This window comes from Mus musculus, chromosome 8 (assembly GCF_000001635.26).
Source record: "Mus musculus strain C57BL/6J chromosome 8, GRCm38.p6 C57BL/6J".
NCBI lineage: Eukaryota > Metazoa > Chordata > Mammalia > Rodentia > Muridae > Mus > Mus musculus.
In genome coordinates, this window is record NC_000074.6 from 45,170,209 (window position 1) to 45,195,779 (window position 25,571).

Consider the following 25,571-nt stretch of genomic DNA (forward strand, 5'->3'; position numbering starts at 1 on the left):
AAGTTAGCAGTCTCTAGATGGTCCATCTTTTCATCTCAGCTCCAAACTTTGTCTCTGTAACTCCTTCCATGGGTGTTTTGTTCCTAATTCTAAGAAGGGGCGAAGTGTCCACACTTTGGTCTTTGTTCTTCTATAGTTTCATGTGTTTTGTCAATTGTATCTTGGGTATCCTAGGTTTTGGGCTAATATTCACTTATCAGTGAGTGCATATCATATGAGTTCTTTTGTGATTGTGTTACCTCACTCAGGATGATACCCTCCAGATCCATCCTTTTGCCTAGGAATTTCATAAATTCATTGTTTTAAATAGCTGAGTAGTACTCCATAGTGTAAATGTACCACATTTTCTATATCCATTCCTCTGTTGAGGAACATCTGGGTTCTTTCCAGCTTCTGGCTATTATAAATAAGGCTGCTATGAACATAGTGGAGCATGCGTCCTTATTACCAGTTGGAACATTTTCTGGATATATGCCCAGGAGAGGTAGTACTATGTCCAATTTTCTGAGGAACTGCCAGACTGATTTCCAGAGTGGTTGTACCAGCTTGCAATCCCACCAACAATGGAAGAGTGTTCCTCTTTCTCCACATACTCGCCAGCATCTGCTGTCAGCCACCAAACTCAGACACTATTGCATACACCTGCAAGATTTTGCTGAAAGGACCCTTATATAGCTGTCTCTTGTGAGGCTATGCCAGTGCCTGGCAAACACAGAAGTGGATGCTCACAGTCAGCTATTGGATGGAACACAGGGCCCCGAATGAAGGAGCTGGAGAAAGTACCCAAGGAACTAAAGGGGTCTGCAACCCTATAGGTGGAACAACAATATGAACTAATCAGTACCCCCCCAGAGCTCATGTCTCTAGCTGCATATGTATCAGAAGATGGCCTAGTCGGCCATTATTGGGAAGAGAGGCCCCTTGGTCTTGCAAACTTTATATGCCCCAGTACAGGGGAATGCCAGGGACAAAAAGTGGGAGTGGGTGGGGAGGGGAGTGGTGGGGGGAGGGTATGGGGGACTTTCGGAGTAGCATTTGAAATGTAAATGAAGAAAATACCTAATAAAAAATTGAAAAAAAAAAGTTGGCACCACTCCACGCTATACCCAGCTACTGTCCCAGCTGTCTAGGTCTCACCACCTCCATGGCTAGCCCCACACAGCGGCTGATCAAGGGTCTCTTGTTGCGGATTTGGTTCAAATTCCCAGCCATCCACCCTCTGTGGTCAGTGGTCCCAAATTCCAGTAATCAGGTAAAATCAAAACTCTAGAGGCTTGTAATTTATAAGTCAGATTTATATCAGTAAATTCTCACCCCACAAAACGTCCACTCAGTGAATTCAGAGCCAATTGATAAGAATAAAAATTGCCTGGAGAGATGGCTCAGTGGTTAAGAGCACTGACTGCTCTTCTGAAGGTCCTGAGTTCAAAACCCAGCAACCACATGGTGGCTCACAACCATCCATAATGGGATCTGACTCTCTCTTCTGGAGAGTCTGAAGACACAGCTACAGTATACTTACATATAATTAATAAATAAATCTTAAAAAATGTTTTTAAAAAATTGCCCACCTAGATAAGACAAACTCTCCTGTAATTATCCATCCCCTGGAAGATATTCATAGCTACCTGTGGCTATTTAAAGCTACGGGAATCTGGATCATCCTGTTCTTCCACCATCTCCTTCCTGACTCTGTCCCTGTCTCTGAAAACCTTAGCTCCGCCTCCCCTTTCCCTGTCCAATCAAGGGCTTCTTGTTGTATTAATATTTAAATTAATAGGACAGGGAAAATTCTGCTACACAGAAATTGCTTGGAAAGGAGAACTTCCCAGAAATCCCTCCCTTCTCTTACCCTTTAGACTCCTAAGTATTATATGGAATCTGATGGTTTTAAGGAAAGCTAGATCTTGCCAAAGTGGCAGCATGAGTGTGAATAATTGCAGATGGATATGATACTGAGCAATGAAGCATCCTCCCTGTAGCAAGCAGATCAGGGAAGCTATGACCGACTGACTGTCATCTGCATCAACCACTGTGGTATTGCCTTGGGGCATAGCACCTTCGAAACAGCATTTAAACTTGTCTGGGACAGTGATGCCAGAGATCCTGTGCTAGATGCGGTCCTGGAATCATGCTGGAGATGTGCTAGATACAAGCCCCGGAGTCAGGCAGGGATGACATGCTAGAAGCAGTGCTGGTCATATCTGGACAAACAGACCCTCCCATCCTGCTGTGTACTTGGGTCTCCCTCCAGCGATCCATCGCCCTATGCACTTCTCTGGGTGATCCTCCCAAGGCTCCGGAGAGCCCATCTTCCTCTTCTGACGGCAGCTGTGGTTTATGCTGTGGTACTCAGTGTTGCTGAGGCTTGGTGCTTTGATCATTGTCGAAAACTTTCAGTTCTGGAAGGTTTGTTGTCAAGCTTCGATTTTCATTTTGGGTGGTGAGTCCTGCAACGTGACACCACTAACATCCAAAATCAGAGACTCCCACCCATCACTGTCACATTTGCATTTCCATGTTCCCATGTGTGTGTGTGTGGGGGGGGGTATTCCAGGGCCATGCAGAGATTCTTTAAAAATTGATTTTGTTTTCCCATCGTCTTTTATAAGACTTGCCTATGTTTCTGATCACTAGTATGGCAACTGCCATGAACATTTTTCTCAGAAAATATCTTAAGTACATGAAATTAAGTAAGCACCATAAGGGGCAGGCAGGTATAATTTGAGTAATAAGACAGTTCTGAACTCCGCTCTCTACTTAGGAATGGCTTCAATTATTGCAGCCGGCTTTGATCTTAATTGGACCAGCTAGTGTTTCTCGGGTTATTATGATTATTTTATGTGTCTGGATGTTTTTCCTGCATGTGCATCTGTGTACCAATGTACTCCTGGTACATTGAATTGAGACGAGGGCTGCTATGGAATTGAGAAGAGGACTTCTGATCCTCTGAAACTTGAGCTACACATGTCTATAAATCACTATGTGTGATCTGGGAATTAAATATGGGTCCCCTGGAATAACAGCCAGAGCCCTTAGCTGCTGAGCCATCTTTCCAGCTCTGCATTTCAAGTAATTAACTTAGTCATCTTTTGTAAAATTCCTCTTTCCTTGGCAAATCACTAGGAGGGCTAATTAAAAATGTAGATTTATAATCCCTCACTCAGGAAGATATGAGGATTACAAGTTAAGGCTTGCCTATGATAGAACCAGAGATGCTGTCTCGTTGCAAAAAAGAAAGGACAATGGTTTGTGGATATGGCTTAGTGCAAGTGTCCTTACCTAACCTGCAGATGTCCTAGCGTTAATCCCCAGTATGGTAAATAAGACAGTAATAAAAGATCCGGTGGCATGGAGGTGATCACAAAACAAAATGTACAAACTACAGTGTCCTTGAAGATACCAAGAACCACAAACCACACTCTCTTAGCCAGGAATATGCCATCCACTGATTTGTTTCCACAGCCTGAAGCTGTGTTTTAATTGAATTGGACCTTTTTAAAGACAAAGTGATACATTATTGATTTGTTTAGCAACCTCTCTGTTCCTTGGTAATAAGAACAGTGCCAAGCGATGTTATACACCCTGTTCATCACCTTTCCATTAGATTACAATGTTTTATTTCCAGTCATGATGGAAAGCAACGGGATTGGCTCATACACACACCTGTTATTGGCCTGAAAATCAAATGGAAGAGTAAATTAGCTTGAAAGATCTTAGCTAGTTCTTTAGCTTGACTTTCTTTCTCCTTCTTCTTTGAATATATACAAAGCCAAACCTGATCTCCTTTGTCCCTTTAACCACGTGCCTTAACTCTTGGTTTTTGCCTGTACCCATCCATCTGTTTATAATATCCTTATTCACCTCGCCTTCTCTTGGAAAAGTCTGAGTCCAACACAGGAACTCCTCTTAGTGGGGAGAAATCCTGACTTAAGGTGTTAAGTGGCCAAGCCTTCTATAGTTTCTTCTTCACCTGCAGAGACAGCTACAAAGAGCCAGCTAAAAACCTGGAGGAGACCACATCTTGATTATGAAGAAATACTAATGTCATTTTCTATTTTGTTTATTTTTTTTTTTAGATTTTCCATTTTAATGTTTCAACTGTTTAGTTGGTTGGTTTTAACTTGTTTCTTGCCTGAATAAGGTTTTATAGGCATCTTTTCTTTTTCTACATATAGTCTACATTTCTTATCTTTTCATATTTTTTTTTACCACTCTAGAGGCAGTGGAACCTGGGAGAATGGAGCCTAAAAATGAAGCAGACTAAAGTCTCATGCAATAGCCAACTTTATTCTGAGTGTCAGACAATTTATACCCTGAGGACTAAGAAAGGTCCCCAAGTAAAGTTCTCAGGAGTCTAAGCTGTGTATGATCACAAGGGCAAGCTGCTCGTTTCCATAGAGGAATAAATAAATAACAATAGCTAGTTGTAATGAATAATCTACAGGAAACCAACTCCTAACTGCTACATCTGCAAGGGGCATGAAAGTATAATCCAAGAACAGTTCTGGGTTTTTGAAGAAACTGAAGTCACAAGGCTCTTGTTTTCTTGAAGTTTTCTCACAAGCACTGAGAATTCCCCTCGTGTAACTCCCCTTGCACAACTCTGTTTTTTGGACAGTGTTTTGACATCATACTTTTTATTTTAAATTTTCTTTTATTGAAAATAGATTTTTTTTCCATATAACATATTCTGTGGTGGCGCACACCTTTAATCCCAGCACTTGGGAGGCAGAGGCAGGCAGATTTCTGAGTTCAAGGCCAGCCTGGTCTACAAAGTAAGTTCCAGGACAGCCAGGGCTATAGACAGATGTAATTCAGTAAAGGGGCTAGATAAAAAAACCCAACGCTCACAGCTGGCTGCGCTTAGGAAAGTTCCTATTCTCAGTAATGCTGGTGGGCCTCAAGCCAGTGGCTTTCAATCTTCCCAATGCTACGACCCTTTACTACAGTTCCTCATGTTGTGATGACACCAACTATAAGTTACTGCATTACTATTTTATACCTGTAATTTTGCTACTATAAATAATAATGTAAACATGGGATATACAAGATGTCTTCTATGCCATCCCTGTGGGGATCTCAACCCACTGCTTGAGAACCACTGCCTTAAAGCAAAGTCTGAGATTTCTGGAAAGATAGTTTCTGACTCCTGACTCAGTTGAGGAAATACCACCTGAGCTTGCAATCCTCTTACCATGCAGGTTTCCAAATCAAATCTGCCAACAACTCTTAACCTGTGTGCCAGTGTCCTATTAGGCTCAGGTACAGAGTTCAACAAAATGGATATTGGATGTTAAATTCAACTGACAAATTACCCATAATCCTTTTTAGTATCAGTCTAATCATATATGAACATTATACATTTCCTAATACCTTAGAAAAATAAGTTAATACCTATATGTGTATATGTATTTCATATGTACACACACACACTATATTATAAATACATATTCATATCATTTTTATGGCCTTTTAGAGAAAGTATAACAATGGCCAAAGTAGAACACAATTGTGAGTTCATCATGTAATTGCATTATGGACTTCTGGACACATATTTTGAATTTTGAATTATATACTTTTATAGTCAGTGTACAACAACTCATAAAGGTTTATATTTTGTCTTTTTGTCATTTTTTTCTCCTTAACATGTAAAGTATGTGTTTCTGCCAAAATCAATGTCTTCATTCATTACTACATTTGATAGATTGATTTGTCACCTATAAAATGATGAGCACTCATTAAAAATCCTTTTATTAGCATAAGAGATACAGAGTTTTTAACACCACCATTAACACTTTCTTTATATATTTCTAAAAATTCAGTGCATCTAAGTTTAATCCCACTATATATTTGTTTAATTATCCATCTGACAAGCACAAGCTGTGGAAGGGTTTATCTTGAGTTAGTTATGCTCTGAGAGAATTTAGGCTGAGAGAATATCCAGGTTCCTTTTGTGATTGTAGATCTTCAAACATTTATTATCAAAATCAGGATTTCAACTTCAAATTTAGAAATAATAATTTCCAACAGGGACAAATTTGATTTGATAACCATCAACCATCAAAAGTAAGTGGTAGACTTTTGTAACTTTTTGTTTGTTTGTTTGTTTTTCGAGACAGGATTTCTCTGTATAGCCCTGGCTGTCCTGGAACTCACTCTGTAGACCAGGCTGGCCTTGAAATCTGCCTGCCTCTGCCTCACAAGTGCTGGGATTAAAGGCATGTGCCACCACTGCCCAGCTTCTTTTGTAACTTTTATTCTCCTACTTCAATTGGCATTTCAGAGGCTTACTGCTTCCCTTGGCTAACCTAGGCCTAGTTCTTGAAGCTTGTAACTTCTGTACAGTCTTATCTAGGCCTAGAATGTTTCAGCCTCTGAAACTTACTGCTGAATAATCTCACCCTTTCTATTTCTTTCTGAACTCTGGCTGGCTAGTTCAACTCAGATGTTCTGGCTCAAACTCCTCTCTAAGCTGATTGATTCCATCTGGCTTCTTTCAACTTTTGACCAAATTGCTCTTCTTGGCCTCAAACTACCTTTGGTAATACGTTCTGGCTCCTTCTTATTTTCTGGCTTGTTCCTCTTTCACCTATATATAGCTTGTTCTTCCTGCAATCTATATAATACTCCCAGTAAAACTGCCCTCCCTCCTCTGTACTGCTTTCTCTGAAGTCACCACTCTTTACTCATGAGAGTTGGGCATATTCTCTTCTATCACTGCCGCTCAATTAGACATTACTTTCAAACATAGGTGCTTGCTTCTACAAATTTTGCCTTCAATGTGTGGGATTAAAGGTGTATACTAAAGCTGAGCCACAACACAACTAGAAACAGGTTTTTCCAGCAAACAATAGAATCTCAGGTTCCACAGTGTGATCAAATATCCTACAACACTTTCTCCCTGAATTAACTAAGTCAAAAAGATAATCTCGCTTTATAGATACTCACATAAACTTCCAGCTCCCTTGTCATTTAAATCAGAGCTAGACATACCTCCTGCAGCAGTGTGACTTTTTGAAAGATAAAGACTCTGAAAATAAAGTGACTATCAGATGTTAGTCGCATATATTTAATTTATAAACTACCCTAATTTATAAACTACATGGCTGTGAGTATCTTCATTAAGACACTTTATTGTTGTAAATGGAGAGTCAGGCTCCAGTCTGGCATAAACACACTGAATTTTGACATTAAGAAGTTTTATTAACCTTTAATCACAGTCAGTTTGGTGATACCCATGTCTCTTTAATTTCTATATAAACTTACAGTGTATTTTAACTTCAGTTTTGATGTTATCTGTTTTCCTACTTTAGAGAAATCTTTTCTTTTAGGATAAAAATCTCATTCTGTCACATAAATCTTTTTTTCATATAAAAGCATTTTTCTCTTAACTTTTTCATCAAAAATATATTTTATCCAGACAATGAATAACCATCAGACAGGGGGATGCAATAAGGGTCCTGGGAATTTTATTCTCCCCAGAATTCAGTAAAACACACTAAGAACAGTTCTCATACAGACCTGTAGCATTGTGCAAGAAGTGGCAGCTGGCTCAGGCTCCAAAACAAAGGAAGACTATTTTTTTGCCCCAATATATGTCAAGTGTATGAACTCTGTGTTAATTATCTTTCCAGCTGCTATGATAAAATAATCTGATAAAGGCAACTTAGTGGAGAAAGTGTCTATTTTGCATGGCAATTTTAGAGTGCAGTCTAGCATGGCTAAGAACTCAAGGCAACAGGAGCTTGAAGAGTCTGGCTCACCACTGCCGGGATCCCGAGAGTGATAAGTGTCAGCAGTGCTCAGCTCGCTCTCTATCCATTCTTCCAGCCCAGAATTCCAGTCTAGGGAATGGTGCTGCCCACATGAGGATTGTTCCCCTAATTGTTTTCCCACCTGCCTTCCTGTCCCTCAACTAACTAATTACCAAAGCTCCTCACAGGCATGTCTAATCTGGAAGACCCCTCACAGGTGTGAATGGAGGCTTGTCTCCTAGGAGGTCATATTGCATCAAGTAGTTGACCATCACAAACTCTGAATTCAACTTGAAATTATTTTGCATTAGTAAGCAGTACCATAAATATATATGGTGCTATAAAATCAGTACAGTCAATTTGACTAAGGTGGAAATTCACTTTTAGTGGAAAAGCTGGGGAGAAGATTAAGTTGAAATCCTGATGCAAGGAGGATTTTGTTTGAAATGAGTTTTGATGAAAGGCTTTCTGAGGTTACAATTCATTCTGAAATACCTTGTGTTCATTTTTTAAATCATGGTCTGGAGACAGTAATGTTAGGTTTAAGATTGATAGACATTTTGAACCCAGTCTTGGGTTTTGAAGAAGTTGTCTAAATATTATGTGTATCAGTCACCTTGTCTGTAAATAGGTAGAATACAATGACTATACCTAGGTTATGCTGATAGAAAAAACTGACTACCAAGTGGCAGTGTGTGTGTGTGTGAATGTAATATGGGAGAAGGGCTCTTTTCTTATAAGAGCGTGTGAACCAGATATAAATAATATGAATTGGGTGATGATGCATTGACCTCAAAGTCAAAAGAAAGCATAATTTATTCTATTGGAATAGCTTACGTTCCCTGGAACCTTGTTTATCCTGTTGGCATGGCTACTTACTTTTATGTGTTTCTTTTTCAGCTGCAACCCAACTTTAACTCCTTAGACTTAAGTACTATAATCCCTAATTTATGCTTTTAAATTTTCTTTTAAGTTTTTAGGTATTGTGTGTTTATCTGTAAAAATGTTTACTAAGGGACCTGGGGCACAAGCCCCTTCCGCTCCACTTGAGCCCCAGGGTACCTTGCCAGCGGAGTCGCCCGACACCCGCAAGGGCCCACACAGGATTCCCCAAGGGATCCTAAGACCTCTGGTGAGTGGAACACAGCGCCTGCCCCAATCCAATCGCGCGGAACCTGAGACTGCGGTAAATAGGGAAGCAGACTACCCGGGCCCGACCTGGAGCACAAGCCCCTTCCGCTCCACTCGAGCCCCGGGGTACCTTGCCAGTGGAGTTGCCTGACACCCGCAAGGGCCCACACAGGATTCCCCACAGGATCCTAAGACTCTGGTGAGTGGAACACAGCGTCTGCCCCAATCCAATTGAGCGGAACCTGAGACTGCGGTAAATAGGGAAGCAGACTACCCGGGCCTGACCTGGGGCACAAGTCCCTTCCACTCCACTCTAGCACCGGGGTACCTTGCCAGCGGAGTCGCCTGACACCCGCGAGGGCCCACACAGGATTCCACACGGGATCCTAAGACCTCTAGTGAGTGGAACACAACTTCTGCCAGTAGGCCGGTTTGAACACCAGATATCTGGGTACCTTCCCTGTAAGAAGAGAGCTTGCCTGCAGAGAATACTCTGCCCACTGAAACTAAGGAGAGAGCTACCCTCCCAGGTCTGTTTATAGAGGCTAACAGAGACACCTGAAGAACAAGCTCTTACCAGAGACAACTATAACAGCTAGCTTCAGAGATTACCCGATGGCGAAAGGCAAACGTAAGAATCCTACTAACAGAAATCAAGACCACTCACCATCATCAGAACGCAGCACTCCCACCCCACCTAGTCCTGGGCACCCCAACACAACCGAAAATCTAGACCCAGATTTAAAAACATTTCTCATGATGATGATAGAGGACATCAAGAAGGACTTTCATAAGTCACTTAAAGAATTACAGGAGAGCACTGCTAAAGAGTTACAGGCCCTTAAAGAAAAGCAGGAAAACACAACCAAACAGGTAGAAGTCCTTAAAGAAAAACAGGAAAACACATCCAAACAGGTGATGGAAATGAACAAAACCATACTAGAACTAAAAAGGGAAGTAGACACAATAAAGAAAACCCAAAGCGAGGCAACGCTGGAGATAGAAACCCTAGGAAAGAGATCTGGAACCATAGATGCGAGCATCAGCAACAGAATACAAAAATGGAAGAGAGAATCTCAGGTGCAGAAGATTCCATAGAGAACATCGGCACAACAGTCAAAGAAAATACAAAATGCAAAAGGATCCTAACTCAAAACATCCAGGAAATCCAGGACACAATGAGAAGACCAAACCTACGGATAATAGGAATTGATGAGAATGAAGATTTTCAACTTAAAGGGCCAGCCTATATCTTCAACAAAATAATAGAAGAAAACTTCCCAAACATAAAGAGATGCCCATGATCATACGAGAAGCCTACAGAATTCCAAATAGACTGGACCAGAAAAGAAATTCCTCCCGACACATAATAATCAGAACAACAAATGCACTAAACAAAGATAGAATATTAAAAGCAGTAAGGGAGAAAGGTCAAGTAACATATAAAGGAAGACCTATCAGAATTACACCAGACTTTTCACCAGAGACTATGAAAGCCAGAAGACCCTGGACAGATGTTATACAGACACTAAGAGAACACAAATGCCAGCCCAGGCTACTATACCCGGCCAAACTCTCAATTACCATAGATGGAGAAACCAAAGTATTCCATGACAAAACCAAATTCACATAATATCTTTCCACAAATCCAGCCCTTCAAAGGATAATAACAGAAAAGAAGCAATACAAGGACGGAAATCACGCCCTAGAACAAGCAAGAAAGTAATCCCTCAACAAACCAAAAAGAAGACAGCCACAAGAACAGAATGCCAACTCTAACAACAAAAATAAAAGGAAGCAACAATTACTTTTCCTTAATATCTCTTAATATCAATGGACTCAATTCCACAATAAAAAGACATAGACTAACAGACTGGCTACACAAACAGGACCCAACATTCTGCTGCTTACAGGAAACCCATCTCAGGGAAAAAGACAGACACTACCTCAGAGTGAAAGGCTGGAAAACAATTTTCCAAGCAAATGGTCTGAAGAAACAAGCTGGAGTAGCCATTCTAATGTCGGATAAAATCGACTTCCAACCCAACGTTATCAAAAACGACAAGGAGGGACACTTCATACTCATCAAAGGTAAAATCCTCCAAGAGGAACTCTCAATTCTGAATATCTATGCTCCAAATGCAAGGGCAGCCACATTCATTAGAGACACTTTAGTAAAGCTCAAAGCACACATTGCACCTCACACAATAATAGTGGGAGACTTAAACACACCACTTTCATCAATGGACAGATCGTGGAAACCGAAACTAAACAGGGACACAGTGAAACTAACAGAAGTTATGAAACAAATGGACCTGACAGATATCTAGAGAACATTTTATCCTAAAACAAAAGGATATACCTTCTTCTCAGCACCTCACGGGACCTTCTCCAAAATTGACCATATAATTGGTCACAAAACAGGCCTCAACAGATACAAAAATATTGAAATTGTCCCAAGTATCCTATCAGACCACCACGGCCTAAGACTGATCTTCAATAACAACATAAATAATGGAAAGCCAACATTCACGTGGAAACTGAACAACACTCTTCTCAATGATACCTTGGTCAAGGAAGGAATAAAGAAAGAAATTAAAGACTTTTTAGAGTTTAATTAAAATGAAGCCACAACGTACCCAAACCTATGGGACACAATGAAAGCATTTCTAAGAGGGAAACTCATAGCTCTGAGTGCCTCCACGAAGAAACAGGAGAAAGCACATACTAGCAGCTTGACAACACATCTAAAAGCTCTAGAAAAAAAGGAAGCAAATTCACCCAAGAGGAGTAGACGGCAGGAAATAATCAAACTCAGGAGTGAAATCAACCAAGTGGAAACAAGAAGAACTATTCAAAGAATTAACCAAACGAGGAGTTGGTTCTTTGAGAAAATCAACAAGATAGATAAACCCTTAGCTAGACTCACTAGAGGGCACAGGGACAAAATCCTAATTAACAAAATCAGAAATGAAAAGGGAGACATAACAACAGATCCTAAAGAAATCCAAAACACCATCAGATCCTTCTACAAAAGGCTATACTCAACAAAACTGGAAAACCTGGATGAAATGGACAAATTTGTGGACAGATACCAAGTACCAAAGTTGAATCAGGATCAAGTTGACGATATAAACAGTCCCATATCCCCTAAAGAAATAGAAGCAGTTATTAATAGTCTCCCAGCCAAAAAAAGCCCAGGACCAGACGGGTTTAGTGCAGAGTTCTATCAGACCTTCAAAGAAGATCTAATTCCAGTTCTGCACAAACTATTTCACAAAATAGAAGTAGAAGGTACTCTACCCAACTCATTTTATGAAGCCACTATTACTCTGATACCTAAAACACAGAAAGATCCAACAAAGATAGAGAACTTCAGACCAATTTCTCTTATGAATATCGATGCAAAAATCCTCAATAAAATTCTCGCTAACCGAATCCAAGAACACATTAAACAATCATCCATCCTGACCAAGTAGGTTTTATTCCAGGGATGCAGGGATGGTTTAATATACGAAAATCCATCAATGTAATCCATTATATAAACAAACTCAAAGACAAAAACCACATGATCATCTCGTTAGATGATGAAAAAGCATTTGACAAAATCCAACACCCATTCATGATAACAGTCTTGGAAAGATCAGGAATTCAAGGCCCATACCTAAACATGATAAAAGCAATCTACAGCAAACCAGTAGCCAACATCAAAGATAATGGAGAGAAGCTGGAAGCAATCCCACTAAAATCAGGGACTAGACAAGGCTGCCGACTTTCTCCCTACCTTTTCAACATAGTACTTGAAGTATTAGCCAGAGCAATTCGACAACAAAAAGAGATCAAGGGGATACAAATTGGAAAAGAGGAAGTCAAAATATCACTTTTTGCAGATGATATGATAGTATATATAAGTGACCCTAAAAATTCCACCAGAGAACTCCTAAACCTGATAAACAGCTTCGGTGAAGTAGCTGGATATAAAATTAACTCAAACAAGTCAATGTTCTTTCTCTACACAAAGAATAAACAGGCTGAGAAAGAAATTAGGGAAACAACACCCTTCTCAATAGTCACAAATAATATAAAATATCTCGGTGTGACTCTAACTAAGGAAGTGAAAGATCTGTATGATAAAAACTTCAAGTCTCTGAAGAAAGAAATTAAAGAAGATCTCAGAAGATGGAAAGATCTCCCATGCTCATGGATTGGCAGGATCAACATTGTAAAAATGGCTATCTTGCCAAAAGCAATCTACAGATTCAATGCAATCCCCATCAAAATTCCAACTCAATTCTTCAACGAATTAGAAGGAGCAATTTGCAAATTCATCTGGAATAACAAAAAACCTAGGATAGCAAAAACTCTTCTCAAGGATAAAAGAACTTTTGGTGGAATCACCATGCCTGACCTAAAGCTTTACTACAGAGCAATTGTGATAAAAACTGCATGGTACTGGTATAGACACAGACAAGTAGACCAATGGAATAGAGTTGAAGACCCAGAAATGAACCCGCACACCTATGGTCAAGTAGACCAATGGAATAGAGTTGAAGACCCAGAAATGAACCCGCACACCTATGGTCACTTGATCTTCGACAAGGGAGCTAAAACCATCCAGTGGAAGAAAGACAGCATTTTCAACAACTGGTGCTGGCACAACTGGTTGTTATCATGTAGAAGAATGCGAATCGATCCATACTTATCTCCTTGTACTAAGGTCAAATCTAAGTGGATCAAGGAACTTCACATAAAACCAGAGACACTGAAACTTATAGAGGAGAAAGTGAGGAAAAGCCTTGAAGATATGGGCACAGGGGAAATATTCCTCAACAGAACAGCAATGGCTTTTGCTGTAAGATCGAGAATTGACAAATGGGACCTGATGAAACTCCAAAGTTTCTGCAAGGCAAAAGACACCGTCAATAAGACAAAAAGACCACCAACAGATTGGGAAAGGATCTTTGCCTATCCTAAATCAGATAGGGGACTAATATCCAACATATATAAAGAACTCAAGAAGGTGGACTTCAGAAAATCAAATAACCCCATTAAAAAAATGGGGCTCAGAACTGAACAAAGAATTCTCACCTGAGGAATACCGAATGGCAGAGAAGCACCTGAAAAAATGTTCAACATCCTTAATCATCAGGGAAATACAAATCAAAACAACCCTGAGATTCCACTTCACACCAGTCAGAATGGCTAAGATCAAAAATTCAGGTGACAGCAGATGCTGGCGTGGATGTGGAGAAAGAGGAACATTCCTCCATTGTTGGTGGGATTGCAGGCTTGTACAACCACTCTGGAAATCAGTCTGGTGGTTCCTCAGAAAATTGGACATAGTACTACCAGAGGATCCAGCAATACCTCTCCTGGGCATATATACAGAAGATGCCCCAACTGGTAAGAAGGACACATGCTCCACTAAGTTCATAGCAGCCTTATTTATAATAGCCAGAAGCTGGAAAGAACCCAGATGCCCCTCAACAGAGGAATGGATACAGAAAATGTTGTACATCTACACAATGGAGTACTACTCAGCTATTAAAAAGAATGAATTTATGAAATTCCTAGGCAAATGGATGGACCTGGAGGGCATCATCCTGAGTGAGGTAACACATTCACAAAGGAACTCACACAATATGTACTCACTGATAAGTGGATATTAGCCCCAAACCTAGGATACCCAAGATATAAGATACAATTTCCTAAACACATGAAACTCAAGAAAAATGAAGACTGAAGTGTGGACACTATGCCCCTCCTTAGAATTGGGAACAAAACACCCATGGAAGGAGTTACAGAGACAAAGCTTGGAGCTGAGATGAAAGGATGGACCATGTAGAAACTGCCATATCCAGGGATCCACCCCATAATCAGCACCCAAACGCTGACACCATTGCATACACTAGCAAGATTTTATCGAAAGGACCCAGATGTAGCTGTCTCTTGTGAGACTATGCCGGGGCCTAGCAAACACAGAATGGATGCTCACAGTCAGCTATTGGATGGATCACAGGGCTCCCAATGGAGGAGCTAGAGAAAGTAGCCAAGGAGCTAAAGGGATCTGCAACCCTATAGGTGGAACAATATTATGAACTAACCAGTACCCCGGAGCTCTTGACTCTAGCTGCATATGTATCAAAAGATGGCCTAGTCGGCCATCACTGGAAAGAGAGGCCCATTGGACACGCAAACTTTATATGCCCCAGTACAGGGGAACGCCAGGGCCAAAAAGGGGGAGTGGGTGGGTAGGGGAGTGGGGGTGGGTGGGTATGGGGGACTTTTGGTATAGCATTGGAAATGTAAATGAGCTAAATACCTAATTTTAAAAAAAAATGTTTACTAAGATTGGACAGGAAGCTTTAAAAGTATAGGGGAAGAAATTTTTCTTGTATTCATTCCTTCAGTTCTGCACAAAATTTCAGCATTCTACAAACCTTTGGAGAATTTGAATCCTCTGAGGAAAACAACAAAAAATTTACAAAACTATCAACCATGAGACGAAAATATTTTTTCACTTTAAAAATGTGCTATTTTTCAAACACAACTGGTTGTTAGTAAATAGAATTGTCTTCTATTTCCTCTCACTTCTAGTAATTGAAGTATAGTTCACACTAGACAATAAACAGGCAGAACATTAGATGCATAACAAATGGAGTAATATGGGGGAATTTTTAAGACAAAGAATGCTAAATACCTGTGAGAGGGGAAAAAAAAGACCTTAAACATAGTATTTAAATGAACAAGTGGGCACTCAGTAGCTTGCAAATATCTTGTATATTTTCATCTATCTTTCCGTTTATCTTGAAGCAGGCAATTGATCATGAAGGAAGCTTTCACTTTCTGTCTAGCTGTTAAACAAAATGGAGCACCTAATTTCATATTTGATTGGTAGATGGAGTTTGTGATGTAATACATTTCCAAGGACAACACAAAACCTGAGAGAACAGGAAAACAAAATTCACTGTCATCCCCTACAATCCTATTATCCAATCAAAGGCTCTTTTCTGAAGAAACTCACTAATAAAAGAGCTGGAAGTGGTGGGAACATTTTTAGTACATTCACTGTTATGATCCTTAGGAAGATTCACAGTTTTGCAAACACCCGAATGGTCTCACCTCCTAAGCTTGTTCAAGGAAGAAACTAACAACCTCAGCCAAACAAGAGGCAATGGCATTAACTCTTGATTCTCTGGATTCGCTGATCCTGGGCAATGCCTACCGCATTACCATTCATAGAGGGGAGAATGTCTATGGAAGACTGTATTTATTAATTCTGAGTACATGACTCAGCTTAAGTAACCTAATAAAAAGCATCGGAGGGCTGGAAGATGGCCCATTAGATAAAACACTTATCTTACTTAGGTGAGGAACTAAGTTTGGATTCCAAGAGCCCAAGTAAAAAGCAAGCACCTTTGTACCTGTTGTGGATGACTCTGTGCTACTTGTATTTTTATGTTAATTCTGCTCTCCTGGTAGAGGTTGTCTGGAATGAGGAATGAGTCATGTACTCAGGTGGCTTCTTGTGAACTAATCCCCTAATGAATAAAGGAGCCAATCACTGGGCGAGTAGGAGGGACTTCCGGGTTTGATGAGGAAGCGAGGAAGCAGGAGAGAGTTAGGTCCTTTTGGAACTGGACAGCAGAGGGGTAAGATGTAGCTGCTAGAGTTTCCCAGTATCATGGTGGATCTGCAAAGATTCACCACTGGAGGAATCAGATTTTAATAAGGCTTACAAGATTAGGTTTTAGTTGTTGTGCCCAGAGACTGAGTTACCATTGTTTCTGAACTAAGTTTGTGTTGCATTTTCCTTCACACAGCGGCTCATCCAGGTTCAAGAGAAAAAGTTATGGCGGCAAAGCATGAGTTTGCCTAATGTGCACCACAAAGGCCGTGGAGAATTTGAAGCATGAGGCTGGCATGGTAATGACCAGACAGTGGGAACTTAGTGAGCTGGGTGGAGAGATTTTGGAGCACTGAGTCAGAGTCTCCACAAGATAAAAACAGGTCGGCCATCACCTGCCAGTGTATGGCCAGGCAGACCACTGGGGACTGAGAGTTGCCTGGAATGTGCTGGATATATATATATATATATATATATATATATATATATATATATATATATATATATATATATATCAACAGGCACCTGCTTGTATTCAAAGCCACAGTGCAGTGGAGAGCTGAAACGTCAAAACCTGATAGCTAGGTAGTCTAGCCCACTTGGAAAAGTTCTGGACCAATGAGAAATGCTGTATCAAAAGGAAGGAAGAGGTGCCCAAGGAATGAATGACACCCACAATTGTCCTCTGACCTCTGCGTACACATGCATGCATCTACCTGCACACACATGAGCACAACACACCTGTACACATGTACACACACACATGAGTCATCCCCCTATATTCTTTTGTAGACACAAAGAATATTGAGGGATGGCTTCCAACAATTCAAGAGAAGTTAAAAGATAACTCCATCTTATTTAATAACAATATTATCATTTTCTCCTACACAAATGAGTATTGATTTACAAAAATATGTGTAACACTACTTTTAAAAACTTAAAAACCTTTTATTTGCAGTTCTGGGGATTAAACCCAAGGGAAGGGAGAAAACATTCTATCACTATAATGCATCCCGAACACTAAAAGTATTTGAAGACAACTTAGTCTAACTTATTATTTTATGGTGCCCTTTTGCTCTGTACTGGCTGGTTTTGTGTGTCAACTTGACACAAGATGGAGTTATCACAGAAAAAAGATCCTCCTTTGAGGAAATGCCTCCATGAGATCCAGTTGTAAGGCCTTTTCTCAATTACTGATCAAGGGTGGGAGAGCCCATTGTGTGCAGTGCCAACCCTGGGCTGGTAGTCCTGGGTTCTATAAGAAAGCAGGCTGAGCAAGCCAGAGTAAGGAAGCCAGTAAGAAGCACCTTCCATGGCCTCTACATAAGCCCCTGCATCCAAGTTCTTGTCCTGTGTAAGTATCTGTCCTGACTTCCTTTGATGATGAACAGCAATGTGGAAGTGTAAGCTGAATAAATCCTTTCCTCCCTAACTTGCTTCTTGGTCATGATGCTTTGTGCAGGAATACAAACCCTGACTAAGACAAGCTCTTAAAAATAAAACTTATCACAGTTTATAAGCTATTCCTATTTTGATATTATTGCCTATCCCATTAGCATTCCCATGAGGGAGATTACGGAGGAAATAGCCTTGGGAAGTGGGGAGCCCAAGAATCATATCCTAGATAGTTCAACACATTGGCTTTCTGCCCTCCACCTACCCCAGTGGTGGGCTTTTTAGGGAAATTCTGTGTCGTAGTGAGAGTCACACTGATTCACCCCTTTCAATATTAACCTAGGAATCATTTTTCTATTGCTAAGAGAGTTTTGGCAGTTGTCAGAAATTAACAATGAGGTTGCCTGCACATCAATAGAGTCATTAATATGGTGGGTGAAAAACTGGTGGAGTGATTAACTTCCTAGAAATGAGATTTTATTTTTAGTATTATCTGCTCTGCTGAGGAAAATAGAAGTGTCTATGCTTTTGTAATTAGTGATGTATGAATGAGAGTAATTGTTAATATTAACCATGTTGATTCTCTAGAAAAACTGAGATGTAGGCCAATCTTGCTCAAAACCATTTACCACCATATACCCAGTATTTATTTTATTGATCACGCAGCAGATGTTTGTTTTCAACATAATCTTGTTATTGACCTTGACAAGTGAGGTTTTATAAAAGTCACTTGAGATCTGAAAAGGCTTTGAGGTTAAATGGGCTCAAAACAATTGGAGATCATTTTAAGGGGTTATTTTGTAAATTCTTATGAAAATGTTTTTAAGTTGGTTTAAACAGTGTCATACATATTTTTGTTATTATATACTCATTCACACAAGACAATTGAAGTGACAGTGTTTTGAGGAAGTAATGTAGGTTTGTTGCAATCCAGAAGAACGTAGAGGTGTGTGTGGTAGTAACATTTGTGTGGGTATGTGCATGGAAGTGTATGCAGTGGAAGAGGACAATCTCAGACACTGTTTCTTAGGTACTCTCTACTGTTGTGCCCAGACCACAAAACCCCCAAAGAGACCACCACAACTCCGGTACAAGAACACGAGAGTCTTTATTTGAGTTCGAGCTCCTGCCACAAACCACCCCAACTCAGCAGGGTAGGAGAATGGCCCGAGGTCTAGGGGGGAGGGGTCTATAGAGGGGGTAAAAACATTACGTGGGGATTTCCAATCCAAGCCTTGGTGTTACATGATTGGGTAAGAGGGTAAAAGGAATCTTGGCCTTTAAGCTAGTTGGTTCATAGTATCTGGTCAAACCACAAGGAGGGACCATTCATCTAAAAGGAACATCTTGACTTGGGAACAATTTATGTTTTCTTAGCCCACTCTGTTGTTATCAGCTAGCTATAGTTGCTGTGTCTACTTTCCGTGGTCTTTTGCAGAACACATGTCTCTCTGAAGACAGGCTAACTTAAAATGGAGTCTGAAAAACAAAAATGGAATTTTACCTGCTACTTTAATCTCTTCACTACCTGGTGGTAGTACTGAGCACAAGACAAGATATTGCAAGTGGGGGAGGCCATGGCCTGTTAGTCTAGTTGGAAGATGATTGGGCAGAGATTAAAGACATCAAGGTAGAAGGCAGAGCAAAATAACTAAATAACTAAATAATGCCATTTTAGCTCAGTAAGAGAAAAGGAATAAAATAGGCAAATGGTGGTGTTTATGATTGCTATTAAACGTAAGTTATATGAGTGTTTATATAGGTAGGTAAAAGTCTGAATGTGACTAAGTAAATACACTATATTTGTTTTCTTATTGACATAATTAATTTGAGAATTGTAGAGGGATTTTGGGGATTTGGGGAGGAAAATCTTATTAGATGATTAGGAGAGTGAATGTACCTTGCCCAGTGATGTAGATGGTTATGACTTTGTTGCAGGGCAATCACACTTCACAGCGTGGGCGATGAGACGGAGTTAATAGTGAATGGATTTATCTTTCCATGGGTGTGGTCAGCCAACTACAGCCAAAGGGGTAAAAACAATGCTGAGGGAAGCCTACTCAACCGGGTGATTATCTGGAAGGCAATGACATCAACTCTACCTAAGAAGAGTAGTGCAAAAAACGGATGGCATGGGGACAATAAAATTCCACAGGTCACGGGGACACTTACTACCACGGACTAAACCTGGGTCAGGGTTTGAGAGAGAGCAAGCTGAAAAGATGGAAGTGTGGGAGGATCATGAGAAGTGGGAGTTGCTTTTTCTCAGCCTTTAAAAAGATGTCTCAGCTAAAGGGATCTTCAACCCTATAGGTGGAACAACATTATGAACTAACCAGTACCCCTGAGCTCTTGACTCTAGCTGCATATGTATCAAAAGATGGCCTAGTCGGCCATCACTGGAAAGAGAGGCCCATTGGACACGCAGACTTTGTGTGCCCCGGTACAGGGGAACGCCAGGGCCAAAGGGGGGGAGTGGGTGGGTAGGGGAGTGGGGGTGGGTGGGTAAGGGGGACTTTTGGTATAGCATTGGAAATGTAAATGAGCTAAATACCTAATAAAAAAAAATGAAAAAAAAAAAAAATAAAAAAAATAAAAAGATGTCTCACAGCACGGTGGAGGCAGCTAAAGGGTGATTGATGCATGTGACAAGAGCTCAAGCACAAAGCCCAGAACAAAGTAGCCAATGAAGGGACTGTGGTCTTTTCTTTCTTAAGCATCCTGAGGCCCTAAACTTGAGGGACTCAGATATGAATGGAGAATTGAGGTGTGTTTGGATTATAACTGATCAAAAGAACAGTAAATACAGATACATCGAGGCAGTCAACTTCTCTGGGAAGCCACCTTGTGTTTAAGAGTCTTAGTAACAATGTCTGTTTCTCTTGGGCGGGGGATGATGGGAGAAGCAGCGTGTGCCAATCTGATTGCTGCGTTTCCAGGACTACTACACCCCTAGTAGCAGGAGAAATAGTTAAGATGATGACACCATGCATTCCATGGCCACACAGTGATGGGATATATTAGCATACTGGGGTTGCCACAACACAATGCTGTAGACTGGGATGACCAAACAATAGAAACTCAGTTCTATTCTCTAGCTCAGAAATCCAGGTGGAGGTACGGATGGATGGTCGAGTGGTCACCTTTTCAAAATGCACTCATATGCCTTTCCTTGGTGTGTGCGGGAAGTGTGCATGACCCCTCAGAGGACAGCACTAATGCTGTTAAGCCAGGGCCCTGTCCACATCACAGCTATGTTTACTTTCTTAAGGCGGTACTCAAATACAGCCACACTGGATATTATGGGCTTTGATGTACAATTTCGACAAAGGAGAGAAACACTTGAGTCCATGTGATAGGGGCTGACACGTCAAGAAAGAGGCTTTGAAGTATAAATCAGGTCATAAATAATCAAATTCATATTGTTACTGGCTTTTGAATAATTAAGGGATTTTAGAACTGTGTGATCCAAAGCAAGTCCACAGAAACTGACCCCTACTGGTTTTTTTTCCCTCTTTCTTTGAAAGAAGGGAAATAATTTGATGAGTGAAATACTCTCTAATTAGTGTCAGCACTCAAAGCTTGCAACCAGTGGGGAAAGCTGAAGGGGCAAGATATTGGCTGAACTCCTAGAGTGATACCCAGCACCAACCACCCTTCCTCTGCTCAGAAGAGGAGAAAAAGGAGCTCCCATGCATGGAATCAGCCAACCAAGGAGTTCTTAGGCTCTGTGTCTTTCTGTTTCTTTGTATCTTTGTATCATTCTTTCTTTTTATCTTTGTATCTTCCTTCCTTCCCCATTCCCCCATCTCTTTCTTTCTCTCTCTTTCTTTCTCTCTCTTTCCTTTTTCTCTTTCTCTTTCTGTCTGTCTGTCTGTCTTTTTCTCTCCCTTCCTTCCTTTCTTCCTTCCTTCCTTCCTTCCTTCCTTCCTTCCTTCCTCCCTTCCTCCCTTCCTCCCTTCCTTCCTTCCTCCTTCCCTCCCTTCCTCCCTTCCTCCCTTCCTCTCTTCCTCCCTTCCTCCCTTCCTTTCTTCCTTTCTTCCTTTCTTCCTTTCTTCCTTTCTCCAATGACATTTATTTAGCAAACCACCTTACCATGACCATAACTACAAGAGCTACTGCCAGTGTTTCAGGAACCTGCTGAATCAGGAAAAGGCTGTACACATTAGGAAGCTGGTCCTACCTACAGCATCATGCAACCCTCCGTCATCATAACCCATGCTGGTAAAGAGGATTGTGAGTTGTTTTTACCATATGAGTCAGTTGCAACTCAGACTCTGTAGGGTCCTGGCTGGGGAGGGCTGGTATCACTGGCTGAACTGGAAGTATGTTAAAGAACTCAACATCTACTTTGGAAGGACGGCCCAAGTTCTTATTTTCCATAAAAGTCATGATGATGTCCTCAATTTTGCCCACTCATAATCTGATTGTTGAAGCCTTAATCTGTAGGGTAACTTAATCTGGAGATAGAGACTCCAGGGAGATAATTAAGATAAAATGTAGTCACAGGGAAGCTTACTAATATAAGACTGGTGTCAAATCAGGGAAGAAAGAGATATTCCAAGGACCTTGTCCCTCCATACACATACAGAAAGAAAGGTCATATGAAAACAACCCCGGAAGACAGGCCTCACTGAAAACCAATATTAAAGACACCTTGCTCTTGGACACTCTATTTCCAGACCTATAAGGAAATAAGTTTATGTTGTACTTAGTTGCCAGCACTCAGTTAGGGCTGGTGTAGGAAATCACTATGGTATTCAGTTTTTATCATAACCAGTACCATCTTCAAATATTACAATAATTTGAAAAGTAAAAGGTAGATTGATATGTTTGCTGATATTTACCTAATGCTCTTTTAAATTCCACATTAAAAAATTTAATTACTAAATTTACTAATTACTAAAAGTGGTACATTTCATCATGACCTATGACATTTTCACATATGTGTATCATGTATCTTGCTCATATTTGTTCTGTAATTAGTCTCTCTTGCTCTCTCCCAGCAGTCCTTCTCCTCACCTGCTAGCCCTCTTTCTACTTTTGGTTGACAAAGAATATCCTCAAAATACGATCTTACTAGCAGATCCCTAATGACACAGAGGCAGCCTACTCTTACAACCAGAAACTTTTCAAGGGTAATGATCCTATGTGTGTATGATGGGTCCCTATTATACTCTTTCTGGCTTCTGAAGAATTTCTTCTTACCAGAAACTTATGTTCTACTTGAGCACATGAAAATATCAAAGCAGACAGAACCATTAGGCAATGCCTAGGAAAATACAATTATAACAAAACATAATTTTGTGAATACTCCTGTTAGGTTTCTACATAATTAGTTTTCAGGTATGATTCCCAGAAATAGAGAATTATAACAGCATGTTTTTCCCTCCTTAACAGTATTTACAATATGAAACAATTTACTACTAGGGAGAAATGCTTTACCAGAAAATTGTAACTATATGCATCTATGATATTTTATTAGTTTTAAAGGTAGGGACTTCCCACATTGCCTGAAGATATCCTTCAACATGCGATTCTCATGCCTCAGCCTTCAGAGTACTGCCATTACAGCTATGTGTTGCTTGCTACACTGGGTGTAATAATTCACTTTGACAGATTGCATGTTATGCATAATTTCTTGCAAGATTCTTGCTCCCTGTTTCTCTTCTGGTTAGTTATCAATTCCGCTTCCATATCTAGGAACCAGTATATCCTCGTGTTTGTCTTATGGTAAGAGGTAGGGTCAGCACCCCAAACTGTCTTGTCATGATTCTAAATATCCTACTTCTTTTCCTCTCTAGGTATTATTTGAGATAAAATCGAGCAAAAATAAAATTCTGATCCTTTTAGTAGTATTACTTCTTTCGGGTCGCTTCCATGTATTATCCATTGCAATACATGTGCTGGATTCTACTGTAATCCTGGTCATGATTTAGATCATGTCCAGGGATTAGTAAGGAAAGAAGGGCCATGGGTGTAGCCCACAGACTTTCCATCCAGGTTGACCTGTCACAAAGTCAGGACCTAGTGAATTAGAAGTAACTAGTCAGCTTCCTGAAGCTTTCTCTTATGTCAACATCTTACACATGAAGCCATACTGCATACTTCTTATCTGTTTCAGGTTAATTTAAACAATGATATATGTTTTTAGAGACTAAAGGTTAGGAGAGAGCAATACCTGGGCAGATGGTAAGTGGGAGCCATGCCTCCGTGAGAAGGCAATAAAGAGATTCTGCGAATCAATACAAATTTCATTCTAATGTCACTATTTAGTTTATTTCATGTTTCTCAAAATGAAGTCCACAAACCTTTATCTAGTTCATCTGCTCTTCACTTTAAAACATTGACCCTACCTTCCTGGTACCTTGTGATGAAATCTATGAACCCTACCCAGCACTATTTATATATAATGAAAACCATAAACCACTGTAAATATTTCTGCTTGGGAAACCACGCTGGTCTATAAACAAGCAATAACTGTGTGTGTGTGCCCTTCGTTACAGAGATTACTATAACTGTTCTTCAGATGATCTGCCACATACTGTAGACTGCTAACTGTGGTTAGACACATTGCAGCTGAGCCCATCTCTTTGTGCTTCCTATACCGTGTCTTCCTATAGTTGAACAGAGCATCCCCTCCTTCTCCAGTTACCCTCATGCTTAGAATTACATGTTCCAGCATGATCCATCCATTAGTATTTTAGGACAAACCTGCGAAGCACTGAGTTGAATAATCTACAGTTAAAGCAGTTACTCAGACCCACCCACACGGCCTTAAACCACAGTGTATTTTGTGATGCTGTTATATTTATGATACTCTATATGAAGCACACTTATAATATCAATATGGAACAACTATACTGTGATACTGTGTGATTGCTATTTTATGAATGAATTCCCCATCGAGGAGGAAATTATATTAAAAATTTTCCTGGATGTTCATGAATTATAAAGAGTTACCACCAGGCTGTGGATTCCATATGTTTCTAGGTATAGTATTTCATGTATTTTTGAGATGTACATCTGAACTTGACCCTCTAAGTTCTGAGTTCATTCCTTGAGCAACTTAAAGGACACTTCCCAAGACCAAGTTAAGAAGATTAGTAATCATGCCTGAATATTTAGAGGCTAATTTAAAGACACATATAAGTGAAAGTATTGATTTGTCTTAATGAGAAAAAAAAAAAAGGACATGGGTGGGAAGTAGGTAGGAACTCAAATAGGAAACCAGGTTCAAATAAGAGAAAGCCATAAAAAAAATATGTACACCTAAAAGCTTTATGCGTTTAAATATTGAGTGTAAGGTCTCTTTAGGAAAATGAGCTCTTTTGCTACATATAAAGAATATTAAGGTGTGTATGAAGGTAGCATAGTTAGCTCTTAGTAACAGCTGAATGACTTTGGAAATGCCCGCTGTTCTGAGAATTAATGTAAAATGTGGGTCAAATTCAGGATACAGTATAGCTCGCTTAAATGTAAACCAAGACCAGCTACACTACTAGGTTTCTATAAACAGGTCCTGTTTGAAGCATCCTTGGAGAGTACCATGGCAACCACATGGCAGTTAGACCCCTTGTTTCAAACACCCATGCTCTTCCCATCCCAAGGAATCTAATGTGGTTTTACTTCAGAGCCTTTAAGAAACCATCTTAATCTCT

General features: G+C 40.2%; 1 long non-coding RNA gene across 4 annotated transcripts in view; it reads left to right on the forward strand.

Annotated features, from left to right (window-relative positions):
- Gm30504 overlaps positions 1-25,571 on the forward strand; it is a 233,251-nt gene that overhangs the window by 59,723 nt on the left and 147,957 nt on the right. The gene's annotated exons all lie outside the window — the stretch shown is intronic.